Consider the following 18,987-nt stretch of genomic DNA (forward strand, 5'->3'; position numbering starts at 1 on the left):
TTGTCCCCTCAGCTTCAGCGTGTGTGGGACAGAAACGTGGAGCTGTCCCCGCCCTACAGATTTTATGCCAGTAGGGCATAGTGTGTGTGTGTGTGTGTGTTGTTCAGTTTTGCTGTGAGAACATTTTTATGTTCTTCATACAACTCAGTTTCCTCATATCACTATCTGTAAACTTTATTTTCTTGTCTTTAGTTCTTTGTTATCCATATCTTCTGTTCGTAATTTGATGGTAGAAGTCAGCGAGTGGAGACGTGTGTTGCTTGGCAAAATTCACCGCTTTTTGAGTGTTCACGTGGATGCGCATCAGCTTCGACTGGTGTCAGTCAGGCTCGGTGCACTTGGTCTAAATTTGATCCAAGAAGTTGGACATGAGAGAAAAGACCTATTTTCTTTACACCCAGCTGGTGCACTCTACTTCAGGTGGACGTATAGGAAGTTAACCAACAGGCTTAGCCTCTCTAGATGTCAGGTGTGTGGGAATTTTCCAGGGATCATCAAGGGGGTAACTTGTCTAAAGTTAAATTTATATGGGGGGGGGCAATGTAGTTTATGACGTTGACTTGGTGAACCCCGGTTTCCCCTGATTTCCCCCTAGAGAGCAGAGAAGGATCATCTTATCTTGCTGATGAAGGCCAGGTGGCTGAGTGAAGTACCATGTGGGGATGGGGTAGGGGGTTGTTGATGTTGTATATAAGCTTGAACACTGCAACAGCAAGGGACAGAACTTTCGCACTTCTCTCCATGCTGCATGTAAAATGTAAGTAAAGAGACTTGATTCATAACATTGAGTTTGCTTGTTCTTCACAAATTATCTTCAGGAGGAGAATTGCCCTCACATTTGGTGTCAGAAGTGGGATGGACGTTTCGCTGATCGACTCCTGAGTCTGGACTGAGGGTAAACTGCCGGCAGGGGTCTTTTTTGAGACTCAGGGTGACCTCCCCACAAAAAAGGGTGATAGGAACCCGCCTGAAGTCAGACAAAGGTTTCGAACAGTGGATTCTCCATCTATTTTTATCGGGGTGAGTACGGTGTTATGAATCATTTTCTCAATGGTAACTGTGTAATTGTTGTGTGATAGGACAACTGTTTCCTTGTAAATCCTTTGTGGTATTGGAAACTAGTTTCAGCGTAATTCCAGACAAGCGGTTGTGAAACTAACGTATGGTTGTATTTCTCTGATGGATTTCCTTGGGGGAGCAGAGCCCGTTGGCATGTAAATCCTTTGTGGTATTGTAGACCAGTTCTATGTAATTCCGGAAAAAAGGTTGTTAGAACTGACAAGGGGAATCAAGAAAAGAAAAAAAAAAGGGTAAAAGGGTGGAGGACTTTTAGATAATCCTCACAGAAGTTAAATATGTTTGTTGGAACATAATGATATTACAGTAATTTAACACATTATAAGGGTATAGCACATTGTGATAAAATGGGCGTATGATTGAAAAATCTATGAAATGTATAAAGAATAAACTTTGTGGTTGCTCATTCAGTGTCTAGTACATATTCATGTGGCTAACCCTGTGGCAACATTATACCCTGACCTATCCAACCTGCTTGTAACCCCCAAAGTGACAAAGACTAACCTTGTTCCTCCCGTCAAGTCTCCATTAGCAGCGTAGTTCGACTATTGGTTGCGGAGCCAAGGGGACAAAGGGGCTATACAACAAATGCCCATGATGATGTTCCCAAATCCCCAGCCAAGGCCAACAGGTGAAGACACACACAGTCATTGGGATCTGGAGGTGTTGGTGTACAGGCCATGGCAACTGGATGAACTTAAGGAGGTCGCAGAGGAGCTGCCTGACCCACAAAGGATTGGAGGTGAGAAATGGGTCACAGCCATGCAACAGTTGTTAGCCATGTATAACCCAACCTTGCAGGAAGTAGAGGCCGTCTGTCGCAGGTGTTTCAAACTCAGATGGGCCAACATCCGACCTGCCGACTGGTCCAGCAGCCCAGTAGTTGGAACAAGGGACTTTGCCACGATGGTGGACAGGCTGTATGAGGCAGTGTGTACAGCTTTCCCCTTGAGGGTCTGCTGGTCTGACATCCACAACACCAAGCAGAAGGAGGGTGAGTCAGTCGCTGATTATCGCACTCGTATGGAAACTGTTTTCGCAGCTCACTCTGGCATTGACTCAGACAATGAGGCATACAGCGCCCTGTTAAAGACTGCCCTGGTGAATGGACTCCATCCGGACCTCAGGAACCGAGTCATGGCTACCTGTATTGGCTGGGAAACCGCAACCATTGCAAATGTGTGGACACATGTCTTGCACGCTGAAAGGAACAAGGTAGAGTTGGACTTAAAACAGACTAAAGAACTCCAAATTGCTCAGTTAATGTTTTACCAGCAGGGGGGCCCACAGAATCCTGAATAACACTGGGGGAATGGCAAGGACAGAAGAAGATGGGGTCCACATCCGAGATCTCAAGTAATGTATGACAGCATTGACCGCCACAAGCTGAGGTGCTACAGATGTGACGGTTTTGGTCATAAGTCACATGATTGTGCTACACCGGAAAATGACGAATGTGGAGCAGAGGGACTCCTGGCCGAATGATCCACCTCAGGACTTGCTGTTCAACCCCCAGGATTGCCGTTGACACAGCCATAAGAGACAGCGGAGGCAGGTCAAAGCATTGAGCAGAACACACACACACACAGGCATCAGTGACACTTATAAACAGGTTTATAAGTAGCTTATCAATGTGCCATTGTGGAATGCCCTAATTCACATCCTTGTCTTTCACAGGTGTAAGCAAAACACATGTTGGTTTTCTGTGATTGATTTGGCAAATGCTTATTTAGCATTCCTGTTTGTCCTGACTCACAGTTCTGGTTTGCTTCCACATTCAATGCTAGGTGATATATATTGAAAGCCAATGTGTGGCAGCACACTTGTTCAGTATGTTGATGACCTCTTGGTGTGTTTTCCCTACACAAGAGTATCATCAAGCTGACACAGTGTTGTTGCTGCAGTTTGTTGCGCGATCAGTGTGTTATCTTTTCTTTTTAGGCATAGCAGGCTAGTGCTGACCATGGATTTTTGATTTTGTGCAGATCTCCCGACCCATGTATGACATGACTCATGGGAAAAAAAACTGACTTGACTTGACAGAAACAGCATTGACTGACTTAAGAAAGTTGTATTACTCTCAGACTAATAAGGATTGGACTTCAAACGTCCTCATATATTCTTACACCCACCACACTGCAAACTGATCCACTTGCATTCAAAAGCCAAACTGATTTCATTTATACTGATGTGCATACACCCGACCCATCAAAGGAGGGCGGTAATGGACTAATGTTACTAAGGGTGCAAGAGGGCACAGAGGGAAGTGGCATTGGCATGTCACCACCGCAGGGTCCGGAGACCCCAGAAGAAGAAGTGTATAAATTGTGTCAAAAGAACTGTTTTAGTTGAATGGTGTTATTGTTGGTGTACTCTTTTCTTTGGTGTTATTTGTAGTGTAATTCTAGTAATTGTAGTTTATTGTGGTGTATTGTGTTTTTTCTTTTTTGAAAAGTCTTACAGTTTAACTCAAATTGAATGTGTGATGTAAAATGTTTAATACAATTCCCAATATGATATGTTTACACTTTGTGTCAAAAGGAGGGAATGTGGGAATTTTCCAGGGATCATCAAGGGGGTAACTTGTCTAAAGTTAAATTTATATGGGGGGGGGGCAATTTAGTTTATGACGTTGACTTGGTGAACCCCGGTTTCCCCTGATTTCCCCCTAGAGAGCAGAGAAGGATCATCTTATCTTGCTGATGAAGGCCAGGTGGCTGAGTGAAGTACCATGTGGGGATGGGGTAGGGGGTTGTTGATGTTGTATATAAGCTTGAACACTGCAACAGCAAGGGAGAGAACTTTCGCACTTCTCTCCATGCTGCATGTAAAATGTAAGTAAAGAGACTTGATTTGACTTGAAGCCAGAGACAATGGGGGATACAGTTCTGCAGGCCAGCCATGAGGCTGCTCTGGAGGCCAGCCAGGGAAGCAGAACTGCTCAAGAGGTCTGTGACCGAACCTCAAGTAAGTGTGTGTGTGTGTGTGTGTGTGTGTGTGTGTGTGTGTGTGTGTGTGTGTGTGTGTGTGATTGTTTATATTTGTAGGTGTAACATTTATCATGTCAGAAACTAAAATACTGTTCTTCCCCATCTTAATGTTTCGATTGTTTAACCGTGTTTCAGATGTCTGTTTTCTTTTCTCCTGTTGTCACTGATTCTGTTGTGACGTTGTTTTGATCAGCGCTGATCAAGGAAACAGTGGTGATGTAATGAGACCGTCACAGACCCATCCTCATTAAGTTCCATGTTTAAAGTCAGCTGCTGCTCTGATTACAGGATGTGAGCTTTCAAACACACTGACATGGTTTCATCATGTTGAGCCTCATCACTGGATTTGTTGACAGGTGACAGTTATACAGGTGAACCCTGTGATGTCACCTCTGAAACAATACACTGATGAGTCATACAACACACTATGAAGCTCTGGACCAGGACACGAGTCTTTTCTCAGCAGAGACAGAAAATAATGAATGTATTTTTTATTCTTACCTTCCATCAGCAGGATGTCCAACTTTAACTAAACTAAAAAGATCTTTCTTCACGTGCAAAAGACAGTATAAAACAATCTGATTACCACATCTCGGATCCCATCGGCTATAGTCTGAGACGATACAGCCTCTGGGATCACCGGTGAACGTGCCGGGCGGTAAGCGATAAACGACTTCCCATCAAGACTTCCTTTTCCGCGTGCTGCATTGCTACAGGAAGAGAAACCGTTCTCTTGTGATTCACTTGTTATTAACAGGTCTCACCTTTGCCCAAATTTCAACATCATGATGCAGATTTGTAAGAAGTAAAAGTTCAAGCTTTGTCAGGTCTGTCCTCAAGAGGAGAAAACTTTTAAAATGCTCGTTTGTTGAATGGAGGTCGGATCAATCTGATGCATTCGAGGAAGTCGGGAATTTTCTAGTACAATTTTAGCTCTAGAACAGATTGTTAGCTGTTAGCTGTTAGCATGCAGATGTCTGTTTATAGAGATTAATAAGAAGCTAAATCGTCGTCAGATCACGCTGATGGGAGCCGGGATGTCATAACGGTGGATTACGTTCCGCCTGCTGTTGCTCTCCTCACGGACTGTTTTTCCGGCATACGCCGCAGCCTGCTGATACGAGATTGGTCAATATTACTCGGACTACAAGCGTTCTACAAACGGAATACTTCCCAGCTAGAATTTTTATGTTCTAAGAATGTTCTGAGAATGTTACATGTGATGTTCTGGTAATGTTTTGAACGTGAAGTTTTAATTTGTTTCCTAGAATGTTCCTTTTAATAGTAGGAGAACGTTCTCTGAAAACATCTTCAGAAAGTTGTAGTGAGAATGTTCTAATCACATTTCAGGAATGTTTTATGAATCACATTCTGACAACCCAGGCCTCAATAACATCCTGAAAATATCTTCAGAATGTTGCAGTTAAAACTAGAGGTCGACCAATACTAGATTTTTAAAGGCCGATATAATAACGATAGTTTGTACGAGGAAAAAGCCGATAGCCGATTAATCGGCCGATATCTCCCTACCCCATGAAAAAAAAATCTTTATTACACATCCTTACACATGTCGACTGTTGAACTGAAAGTCTATGTCAAATAAAAAACAAAATAAAACCATAAATCTGGAACACAACATGAATCTCAAAGAGTAATGAATACCTAAATAATTAAAATAAGTAGTAAAGAAAATATAATCTGCAAATGAACATCTAACTCAAATTGTTGTGCCCACATTGTTCCTTTCCTCAGCAAAATAGTCCCATAGAGGGACTGTGTTTCCTCCAGCTGCCATCTAATGTAAGAAACTAGAAACATTTCAATCTATTCAATATAGCCATTAACTAAATAGGCTATCAAATAGATTGTATATATATATATAACTTTATTATTTACTTTTATATATTTAATATTTATTTCAATCTACATGAATGATTTAAGTTGCACTTTATTATCCTTTTTAAATTGAAATGATGCTGCAGTTGTTTCTTAAAGTTGCTGGTTTAATAAAACCTTTCTGATAAAGTAAAGTTTCACTAAAGTTACAAATGAATGGTTATTATCATCACGGAAGCTTTCTGGCATATATTTGTGTGACAAAAATAGTAACACTATAATATAATTATATATATAATATAATTCAGCAGACACAACTCAAGTAGCATCAAAGAAGTTACCATAAGAATCTTATATAAAAAGCGAATGTGTCGCCCCTGCGTCAGTCTCTCGCTCTTTCCCTTTAACTTTACCTACACATTGTTGTCCACAACAGTTTGTGTCGACGCCGTGACGTGCTTTACTCCTACAGCAGCCTTATGCAAACGTCGGTTTTTAATAAACCCGTTTTTGCCACTTCGATCTTGATAATAAGTACGGAGTATCCACAAGTGTGATCTCTTTCTCTCTCCTCCGTGGCGTATATCAGGCCAGATGCTACGCGTCCAGTTACATTTTTAAATACCACTCTTACAAACTATTAGAGTTTGTGCACATTACTGGAGTGAAGAAGATCATAAAAATTCTGATTTCATGTCATGAATGGACAGTTAAACGAGTCAGATATAATATGAATCACGGACCACTTGTCAGCTGTTCCCCGGTACAGCAAAGGTTTTGCCCCCACCCACCCCTCTCACGGTCTCCACGTACGAGTGGCATTTCATGGTTTTCTAACAGTTGTTACGAGTATCCTCGGGAGTTGCACACGCAAACTTATATTTTCAGCAAAAGTGCCCCTCAAATGATCAGATATGATCCCATTAGTTGTGCTAGGCTTGCACTCACTGCTAGCCAAATTATAGCGAGCTTGCTAGCTAAACAGAGACAGCAGCATTAGCTGGGCAGAAAAGCAGTGAAAGTTAACGATAGTCTAATTAATTAATAATGCAATACTATGAACAACAACCTTATCAGGATCATTCTTTGTGAATAAAGCTGTGTTATGAAGTTAACTTTAATTATCCCAGGTACCTGCATTACCTGTATGTCACGTATGGAGACTCCATTAAAAAGGCAAATGCACGCGATGTACGTCCCCGCCTGAGGCTGCACAGCCATCGGCCACTATCGGAGCCCAGATCCGCCGATGATTATAGTTTTCAAAAATCCTATCGGGGCCGATTAATCGGCCAAAACGATCAATCGGTCGACCTCTAGTTAAAACGTTTTGTCTTAGTTTAAGTTTTAACGTAGCGAGAAATGTATTTGAAATGATAAACATCCTTAAAACGTTCTTTGAATATTAGATTAAACGTTAAATTCAAGATAGATTAAACGTTTTCTTCCAAACGTAATTAGAACTTGTAGCTAATGTTAGCCAATGTTATGGGAACGTTCCCTGCTAGCTGGGTTGCCTTCCCAGAAATCCACGTCCCTGCCTACAGATTCTACATTTCTATGTAGAATCTGTAAATAGAGATTATCATATCTGAGACTTCAGGGAAAGTTTAAAACTAAAGAAACTCTGGAGCAAGAATTCAGAGGAGTGTGAGCAGGGCGGTGGTTTAACTCAGGTGCTGGAGTGTGTGCTCCATGTGCAGAGGCTACAGTCCTCACTGCAGCGGCCCAGGGTTCAACTGCACCTCAGCCCTTTGCTGCATGTCATCCCCACTCTCTCTTATTTCCTGTCTCTCTAAAGCTGTTCTACAAATAAAGACAACATGGTCATAAAATAATCCAAAATAATATTTTACATTAATATTTATTTTATAATTCTTACCTTCCATCAGCAGGATGTCCAACTTTAAAGTCAAGAGGGAGATACATAGACCGGTCACTCTTCATGGACACACAGCTGGGTCCAGGAGAGTCTGGTCTCTTCTTTCGCTTCCTGATACAAACAAACATTATTAGTTACAGTGAGCTGTTGTTCACCTGTTCAGCAGCAGGTGTGACCGTCAGAGAGCTGAAGCTGGAAAAACTCAAACTCCTCCTTTAACTCGTCTGAATAACTCAAAGTTCTGCTGTTTGGACAAACGATCACACTTTCAAACTAAAGAGAAGATCTTTCTTAACGTGCAAAAGAGTTAAAAACAAACTGGTTACCATATCTGAGACTTTAAGGAAAGTTTAAAACTAAAGAAACTCTGGAGCAAGAATTCAGAGGAGTGTGAGCAGGGCGGTGGTTTAGCTCAGGTGCTGGAGTGTGTGCTCCATGTGCAGAGGCTACAGTCCTCACTGCAGCGGCCCAGGGTTCAACTGCACCTCAGCCCTTTGCTGCATGTCATCCCCACTCTCTCTTATTTCCTGTCTCTCTAAAGCTGTTCTACAAATAAAGACAACATGGTCATAAAATAACCTAAAATAATATTTTACATTAATATTTATTTTCAGGGATGCACCGATACCACTTTTTTTCAGAACAAGTACAAGTACAAGTACTTACATTTGGGTACTTGCCGATAGCGAGTACCAATATGAGTACTTGATGAGTTCTCATAATGACTTTAAAAGCATGTTTCATTTTCACCAGACGTTCCTCACTTTCTGACTGTAACAAAGTAAATCGACAGAATGATGCAGCTGTTGCTGACATTTTAACAAACTTTGTTTTACTTAACAAACATGACACTGCCACACATTTTACTTTCGTGTCACCTGTAACACATTCAGTGGATTTCAGTATAACACAACATACCACATATAGTGTAAAATGTCACGTGATGAACACTCCCATTTCTGAGCTCACCTGAACGCAGCACTACACAGCGCATCCCCCCGAAACACGTCAGTGAGGGAGACGTGCCCGGACTTGTTCACTGCGACGACTACGGAGACATCAGTGATCGCCGACAGACTCTTCTTATTGTGTGTGCCTCCATGAATATGTGAGTTAGTTTGCATTAACGTTTATGTTACACTCTGTGAGCTTCAGTTTGGCCGTGAGTGGACATGTTAGTGTTGTCTGTGAGGGCTAAGCCTTTATCTGAAAAGTGCTCTTTCTCCACCTACCTGCTTAACTAACGGGAGGCTAACGTAAGCCGTAAAGTGGTATTCAGCTGCGGTACCCGTCGTAGTTTTACGAGTACTGAGTACGAGTGCTTAAGCTACGATACCACCCAATACCCGTATCGGTGCATCCCTATTTATTTTATCAATTCTTACCTTCTGTCAGCAGGATGTCCAACTTTAAAGTCAATAAGACGACCCTTAGACCGGTCACTCTTCATGGACACACAGCTGGGTCCAGGAGAGTCTGGTCTCTTCTTTCGCTTCCTGATACAAACAAACATTATTAGTTATAGTGAGCTGTTGTTCACCTGTTCAGCAGCAGGTGTGACCGTCAGAGAGCTGAAGCTGGATAAACTCAAACTCCTCCTTTAACTCGTCTGAATAACTCAAAGTTCTGCTGTTTGGACAAACGATCACACTTTCAAACTAAAGAGAAGATCTTTCTTAACGTGCAAAAGAGTTAAAAACAAACTGGTTACCATATCTGAGACTTTAGGGAAAGTTTAAAACTAAAGAAACTCTGGAGCAGGAATTCAGAGAATTCAGGTCTGTCCTCAAGAGACTGTTGTGGCAAAAAAGGTCCCAGAACCCTCTTGTCATAATAGGTTATGAAACTTGGTTGAAAAACTCTTAAAACTAGGTTATAAAACTTGAAAAACTCTTAAAAATATAATCAAAGTCTTCAAAAAACTCAGACAAGCAAACACTAGAGACTCTGAAGAATCTGATGCAAAAAGAGTTTATTCCCATATAAATACAAACAAATAAACCCGTGTGCATCCGGATGAGACTGCCCACAGGTCAGCCGCTCGGTCTTATAAACCCCTCCCTCGCTGGGCTTCGGCACGTTTCTTTCCCGTTGTCAGGTCTCTGCCTAATTAGTTAAAGCGTATCACAAGTGGCAGACTTGTGCCATCACCTGCTGGAGCTCCCCTCCCCCAACTGTGGCTGTCTGCCCTCAGCTTGTTTCCTTTCAGTTTCGTCCGACACATTTCCAACTTTTCAACAGGACTCTTCCTTACTCCGGCCAATTAGGCACGCTCATGAACATTACAACAGATAAGGGAGGGGCTCGTTGGCAGGGGACACAAGTTTTTTTTGTTTTTTAAATCAGATAAGGGGTCCAGCTTCCCACCCTTTGATCTGCACCTGGCTTTTATAATGAGCCCTGCGAATTTCTCAGCTTAGGATTCTACTTTAGAGCTGTAAAGCATTGTATTATAAGAATTTACTTTAAGACATTTGACTATAAAAACTTTAATTTAAAACATTTGACGACAAAGTTTCAACTAAAACATTTAATAATAAAACTTTTGATTAAATAACTTCCACTCTAAAACATTTGATTATAAAGTTTCAAAAATGTTTCCAACAAGACAACATGGTCATAAAATAATCTAAAATAATATTTTACATTAATATTTATTTTATAATTCTTACCTTCCATCAGCAGGATGTCCAACTTTAAAGTCAATAAGACGACCCTTAGAACAATCACTCTTCATGGACACACAGCTGGGTCCAGGAGAGTCTGGTCTCTTCTTTCGCTTCCTGTTACAAACAAACAACATCATTAGTTACAGTGAGCTGTTGTTCACCTGTTCAGCAGCAGGTGTGACAGTGAGTGTGAGTGATGATGGTGCAGTGATGTGAGTGCTGAGCTGTGACATGGAGGAGAGTCATGGACAGTTAGAGATCCTCATCTCACCTCAGAGCTTCATGTTCCCCACACAGAGAGCTTTTAGAGGGAGGGGCTCCCTCCTCTGTGTCCTCACACTGATCCATAGCAGAGCGCCCCCTGCTGGCAGAGCTGTGTCACTACAACAACACTGACAGAGTTCAGCTGCTGCAGTCACATCCAGTCACAGAGACTTTGAACTTCAGCTGTGGAGGAAACAGAGAAGATAGATATGATTCACCTCCATCAGTCCACCTGATATGAGGCTGCCGTCACCTCATCATCACCTCACTGTCAGTCTGCAAACATCAGATGTACCTGCAGACACCTGGAGGAGGACCCCGCCCCCATCAGGGGCCCCGTTACAACCAACCAGGAGACGTCAGAGCGGCTGCAGCTCAGCGTCAGCAGAACTAAGCAGCTGATCGTGACTCTTCTCTGTCCCTTTGTGTGAATCTCACTTTATTTAATCCAAAATAAAAGATGTGTTACTTCAGATGACAGGCGGCCATGTTGTTTTTTATGTCACCTCTAACCACTTCATTTAAACTGGTTTCTGTGTGAACTTGTTTCTGTCTTTGTTCTGCTGAAACGTCTCAAGTTGTTCTCTGCAGATCAATAAAGTTTGATCTGATCAAAGGAGCTTTACTGCAGGACTTTGAGCTCATTGGACCTCATAAAGTGATAAAACCTTCAAACACACCCGACAGTTCATTGATTAACCAAAATAATCAGCACATTGAAGACTTCCTGAACATCACACTGATTCTGTGCATAGCCTGCACGCTAACAGAGAGTCATTGTGCTGTCTGCACTTCTACTGTAGTCAGAGCAGCTAACACACCTGGTGGCTAACTGTTAGCTTACAGCTCTGTTTACACTTAAACTGACTGAGAGTCTTTAAAATAGTGAAAAGTGTCACTTACCAAAGCTTCAACACGGAGAACAGATCTGCGTCTCAATAGGACGAAGTGAAAGTAAAAACTTAAAACAGGAAATACCGGTCTGTTCATCACCATGGCAACGGGGATCTTATGTCACATCCTCCATTTGACTGAAGGAAGTTTGATGTTTTCTCACATGATTTATGAGGAGAAATAAAAATGTTTGTGTCGTCAGAAGCAGCAGAGATCGTCGTCATGTCGACACCTCAGCTGTCAATCAACAGAAGACATTCAGACATTAAACATGAAGACAAACGCAGAAAGACTTTTATTGTGGAACATCCAGCTTTTTGAATCTCACTTCCTGTGTGAGGAAAACAGTCAGAGATGATGAGAATAAAGACTTTGACAGGTGAGAGCAGGCTGTCTGTATGTGTCAGAGTGCTGAGCAGCTCAGGTTTCACACACAAACCTGTCTGTCAGAGGAAATGAGAGCAGTCACATGACGCTACAGCAGCCAATAGACTGGAAGGAAACACAGACACGTCCTCATGGAACCAACCAATGAACACAAAGACCCGCCTCCATGCAGCTCGTTCTGTTCCTGTTAATGTGCTCACTTCAATCTGTCCATGTAGATGATGTTAACAGAGGTCCTGATCATCATTGAACATGTTGGAACTTGTTTACATTTGTAAAAACTGTCAACAGTTCCAGAGTGAATCATTGTTATCAATCTATGTGACATTCTTCAATATTAAAGATGAGATTCAACAATAACAGATGTAGAATAAAACACGTGGTGTAATCTTCAACAGGAAACAAGAGGGCAGAAACAGATCATTTCTCTCTCATAATAATAATCACATATTGAATAATGCTCTCAGACACGTTTGCTCTCCTCTGAGTGAAACTGCATGAAAGTGAAAAATAGAGAAGTTCCCTCTGAGATGTTCTGGAGTCGAAGTTTAAAGCAGCAGAAAACGGATCTAGTGAAGTCAAGAATATTTACCTCTGAGCTGCACTGAAGTCCTGAAACTGAGGAAATGTACTGATTTATTTTCACCACTGGTACATTGAACTGAAAGTGAACTGAAAGTGAAACTTTAACTTCAGTTCAACATTAACGGCAACCTACTCAACTCAACATTAAGCAAAGCAAATAGGGACTAACTTAAACTACTTCATTCTTTTTAAACAGTTAAACATTTCAACAAACATTCAATATTTACAGTTTAATAGTTATACGAACCGACCTAATGCTTGAACTGTGCTTCTGCGTCCACTTGTTGTCGTCTCCCTCCCACCTCAGCAACCTGGTACCAAGGGAAGCGCTTTAAGAGGGAAAAGGGAAAAAAAAAAAACATGCATAGGCTAAGGTTAACTGGCTACAGTTAGTGGACCGGAGCTCTGGACAATGCGTCTGCCACAACATTGTCAGAACCCTTAATATGTTGGATTTCCAGCCAGTATGACTGTAACATTAAACTCCACCTGACTAGTCTCTGGTTCGGACACTGCAGAGAATTGAGAAAGGTTAAAGGGTTGTGGTCGGTGTAGACCACCACAGGTTCAACACCAGAACCCACCAACATATCAAAATGTTTTAAGGCCCAATTGAATTTCTTTGAAAAGAAGCTGACTGGTCTGTCACAACCAAAATCATCACTTTGCAGAAGCACACCCCCCGCCCCCACGTGATAAGCATCCACCTGGAGGGAAAAAGGACGGTCAAACCTCGGGGCTGCTAACACTGGAGCATTACACAACAACACCTTTACCTTGTTGACAAACAGGTGACCAAACAAATGTAATACTTGACTTCAATAAATCGGTAAGTGGGGCTACTACCTCTGAAAAGTTTCTACAAAAACTTTGGTAATAACCTACCAAACCCAGGAAGCGCATGAGTTCTTTCTTAGTTGTAGGTTCAGGGTAACACTCAATAGCTCTTACTTTCTCTAGCACAGGACACACCATACCCTGCCCAACCACCCGACCAAGGCACGTCACAGTCGCCCTCGCTAACTCACTCTTGGCGAGGTTGACAGTGAGGTGCACCTCAGACAAGCGGCCAAACAGAGCATGGATGCTCTCCAAGTGAGAGGACCATGTATCAGATAAAAAAACAGGTCATCCAAATAAACTGTACACCATCTAAATCCCCCAACACTTTGTTCATAAGCCTCTGAAAGGTTGCACGGGCATTACGCAATCTGAATGGCATGACCTTGTAGCAATACAAGACATCAGGTGTTATGACTGCAGCTATTTCCCGCGCACCGCTCTGACACAGGGACCTGCCAATAACCCTTTAATAGGTCAAACTTGCTCACAGATTTGGCATGGCCTATTTGGTGAATGCAATCTTCCATACGGGGAAGCGGAAAGGAGTCAGGTTTGGTAACTGCATTTACTTTACGAAAATCACTGCAAAACTTCGGGGTCTGACTTGGGGACCATAAGACAGGGTGAAGCCCAACTGGATAAAGATGGCTCAGCGATGCCGTTGTCTAACATGTAATTCACCTCTGCGTCAAGATACTTACGTTTTTCAGGGTTCACACGATAAAACCGCTGCCTAATTAGCTGTGCGTCTCCGACGTCAATGACGTGCTCAGTCATGTGAGTCTGAGTGAGAGTGTCCTCAAACAAACTGTTGTGACTCTCATAAGTGACCCAACAACACATGCAACTTGGTTATGAGTTTTTCAGACGCCCTTGCAAAACAGCTGGATCCACACAGGGTAAGCTATCCTCCACCTCAGCTGACACTGTCTGCGGAACATAAACTACAGACGCTCTACCTACTGTACACACAGGACGCGTGCTTTCTGAGGACACGTCGGCTGTTGTTTTAACTTTCTCAGACACACGATCAAAATACGGCTTTAACAAGTTCACATGGCAAAACTGAGTCGCCTTTCTGCGCTCAGGTGTGGATATAATATAATTGTGTTCAGGTGTTTGCCTTAACACTTTATATGGACCAGTATACTTAGCTTGGAATGGCGAGGTTGTAATGGGCAACAATGCTAACACCTGGTCCCCCACACTAAAATCGCGGCTCTCAGCACGTCGGTCACAGTTTTTTCATTTTTGCCTGTGAAGATGTCAAATTTTTCTTTGCTAATTCCCCAGCTGCATAAAGTCTATGACGAAACCCATCCACATAATCAATACGATTTTTGGGCGGTTCGGCTTCGTTCCACTGGTCATATAAAACAGTTAAAGGGCCGCGCACTGTATGCCCAAAAACTAAAGCATTTGCGCTAAACCCTGTGCTCTCCTGTGTCACTTTCTCTGGCTGCCAACATCAACCAGGGCAAACCCTCCTCCCAGTCCCTCTCCATCTGAGTACAATATGCACACAACAATGATTTAAACGTTTGATGGAAACGCTCTGAAGCCCCTTGACTTTGGGCATGATAGGCAGATGCCTTGTTATGTTTAACCTTGAGGTGCTTCAAAACGTGAAGAGATGAGATGAAAAGTTTGTATCACTTTTGGGATACCAAAAATCGATATGAATTGTGTCAGAGCACGTACCACAGATCGCGTCGTTATCATGAGCGACTGATCTGCTGCAGGGTAACGAGTGCTCTGACACATGACAGTCAGGAGATACACAGCACCAGCTTTCGATCGAGGAAGCGGACCTACACAATCCATGATTGAATGCTCAAATGGCTGACAAACAGCCGGAATGGGCAACAGAGGAGCAGGTTTAATACACTGATTAGGTTTCCCTGTAATCTGACAAGTGTGAAGCGTTTTAATGTATGCTGCAACATCCTTCTTTAACGGGGGCCAAAGGAAATGCTGCAACATCCTTCTTTGCCTTCTCTGCAGGCAAAACCTGGTCAAACAAATTACTCAACAACGGATCCGCATGCTGCTCAGCCCGCACCTCTTCCTGCGAAACCACTGCCCTCCAAGAAGGTCGGAGCTGCTGCCGCAGTTCCCTCCAATTCAACAGCTCTCATGGCTTGCTAACCGAGCAAGGCCTCAGCAGTGATGCGAGATCCTGCTGAAAAGATTACCGGTTTACTCAGCACGAACTAGTAACCGTAGTTTAGCAGCAGCTGAAAGAGTCTGCCAGCTAACGTTTCAAGTAAGGACAACGGAGCAACGAAGGACCAGTTTCCCTCCAACTGGACACCAACACAACGACTGCAACTTCACCAGAACCACTGCTCCCCCAGACGGGTTGAGCAACAGGATCGTCGGCCTAAGAAGCTGCAACACAGCACAGCAACGCCTTTCCGTCCACGGTCTGGTAACGTAACATCTGGGCAGAGCTAGAATAACTCACAGTACCGGCTAAGCAGGAATGTTTACTGTATTGTAATGTTATTGACTTGATTAGTTACCGAGTTGCATTGTTGTAACGTCTGTTTAGTCAGGTGTTGATTGTAGGTGAGGTTACTTATGCTTACACAAAGACATCGTCTGCACGCTAAATTAACCTCGCTCTTTCCTAACCCGGCACTCTCAAGACTTACACACATACAATATGTTGGACTGACCTTTTGACCCTTTGACCAGATGTAAATATTAGCGTTAGTTAGATTACATGTTTCGTGTTTTACTTCTGCTTTTATCGTCTTTTTAAATAAATCACTGTGTGAAATAAAATGCTGTCTGTTTGATGTTGCACGAGAATGAATACTGCCAACCTCTTCTGTGTTTGAACTCTGAATCCTTCAACCTACTAGCTATCAATGATTGGGTTATAGTTATTAAGTTAATTATTAATCAGAGTCTATATTGATAGTCTAGTATACTTCATGAGACTGAGGTAATTAGATGGTTATTTTCTTAACTTCGTTAAGTGGTGCCCCATACAGAGGTGATTTAACCTAGATTAAATCATATCATTTATATAATTAAAAATTATTTTTAATAATTGTGAATTTATTTTAATAGCTATTTTCAATACCTCCCTTTACTTATGGAATCTGACTTAGAGGCACAGTCCGGTCCCGACAATGTTTTACAAAATAACAGAATGAAAAGGTACAAAGGGCACGAGACAGGGCTGGACTGGGACCAAAAAATGGCCCTGGCTTTTTTGGCCATGGCGGCCCACCACGATTATTTATATGATATGCGAAGGCACACGTCATACCAGAGGATGTATGTGCACATTGTGTTGTTTCGAAAATTAAAATAAAGCGCAGCAGCCTACATGGAAGAGAGAAACCATGTTAAACAATGGATACGCTCTTTCACTACTCACAGAGACTTTCATCTTGGGAGAGATGGCCACAGTGTCACAATTCCCATCTTGAAGTGAAAGTGGATGTCAAAGAAACAAGATGTCTTTTCAGTGTTTCATGAAATATACTGTTTATACAAATACACAATTATGCCCACAGTAAGACACTGTCAAGGTGCCATGCCTCTCTCATGCTCCTCTATTCTTTGGTGCACATGCCTCCAGTCTGTCATGCCTCTAATGAAAGTACTTGGATCATCGGGCTTGCTAAAAGCAAGGCAAACAAAACAAAATAAAGCATGGCGTTGACCACAATAAGTCAGCCATTTCCATGCCATGTTGTCCGTTCTAGTGAAGAGCCTCTGGACGACAGGGTTTGTGGCATCCTGTTGTGGGTGAAACTTAAAGAATTGCTGCCTCTTTGTGGAATGAGGGCGGCTTAAATAGTCGACTACTGCCTGATCTCCCTGTGACTCCTCCGCTCCTATTTCAACAGTCTGGCTTCACTAAACACAGAGAAAGAGAGAGAGGCAGGGATGTTAATTTCACTAGTGTTATTGCTCTGGTTACCTACCCATGATAAATCATCCATTTCGCCAAAGCAATGTTTCACTAATATGACATGATAATGTGGCAACACGAGGGTTATTACTAAGTCATGTATCAGAAGATCTTTGTTGGTACCGACAACCCCACCTTGGGTTAGGGCCCAAGGACCCGTACTAAAGGTCAATTATCACCTTTTACAAAAGGACACTCAGGTTCGTTCACTCAGGGAGGGCAGGAAACAGAGTTCAATGATCACATACAAAGTTTTATTGTTAAGCACACACACACACACACATACGCGCACACACACACACACACACACACACAAACACACGCACACACACACACACACACACACACACACACACACACACGCGCGCACACACACACACACACACAACCCTCCGTGAAGCCTACAGGAAACGTCCCTCTTCATTCTGCTAACATTTCTGCTACCTCTTACCGGGCTGACAGTAGCTATTCTGACCTCCTCCTCAATCTGTCCCTGCTGGGTCACATCTCTCTCCTCCTCCTCCGAATCCCCCTGAATAGCTAATTCTCCTTCCTTCTCCGGCCCTGCACCCGCTGCCGCAGTCGAACTTGTGGTGGCAATGGCAAACATATCAGTAAGTTTGGCACGTTTTGCTGCGTCCACTTGAAGGCTTTTTAGCCTTTTTTCTCGTAGCTTTTCTGCGCCCCCCTTGCGCTTTTGTGGTTTATCCATTTCCACTCACTTCTCTCCAACTCCGATCAGCTCTGGCATGAGGTGTGTAAGTCTGTTAGTCAGTGTGTCAGCTGTTGGATGAATGGAAGTGTATAGTGCCTGTTGTAGGGTGTGAAACCTAAACAAAATACGGCTGAAGCCAACTAAACAAAGTCATTACACCATGTGGATCGCACTGACGTGTCGCAGGACCGGGTCGAGCAGAGCAGCAAGAGGAGAGCGTGTGCAGGTCGACGCGCAGCTCTTAAATGCACCTGGGAGACTGGCCAGGCGCTCCCAGGGGCAGCGAAACCCCGCCCATTAGTAACCTGCAACCAAAACCAGGAGAAGGAAAACCAGCAGGCTCTAACAGGACGCCGTCACACTGTAGAGTGATTTTCATTTTGCACTTTGTTATTAAAAGATTGTTTATTTGAACTTTGTTTCTGAGTCGTGCATTTGGGTTCAAGTCCGAGTTCAGTTGTGACATTTACTCACATGAATGAAAGCAGAGACGTCTTTACTCAGCTTCAGACTGCTTCACTCTCCTGTCTCAACTTGTTTCATGTCTTTTCTTGTTGCTATTTGTTCTCACTGTTTAACCTGAGCACTGAAGGAACACCTGTGTTCCCCTGTATACTGGGTGTTGTTTATGAGAGAGAGACGATGAACTCTACCTCTTACCTGGTTTGAAGTGGATCAGGTGATCAGTCAGTGCGGCTGCAAAATAAATCGGATCTTCATCGTCATCGGGATGTGAACATGTGAAATAAACACAGCGCAGAAGACTTCCTGAATGCAGAGGATACAAATCTTTCTATGTACACGTGACATTCATTCACACTGAGCATGTGCAGATTGGACCAATCAGAGGAAGCCTCAGCTAGCCGTTAGCTTCCCTCAGATTGACTGTTGCACATTTAGTGATGACTGAC

The sequence above is a fragment of the Semicossyphus pulcher genome, unplaced genomic scaffold (genome assembly GCF_022749685.1).
Source record: "Semicossyphus pulcher isolate SPU_LCO1_2020_fin unplaced genomic scaffold, fSemPul1.0.p SCAF_14, whole genome shotgun sequence".
NCBI lineage: Eukaryota > Metazoa > Chordata > Actinopteri > Labriformes > Labridae > Semicossyphus > Semicossyphus pulcher.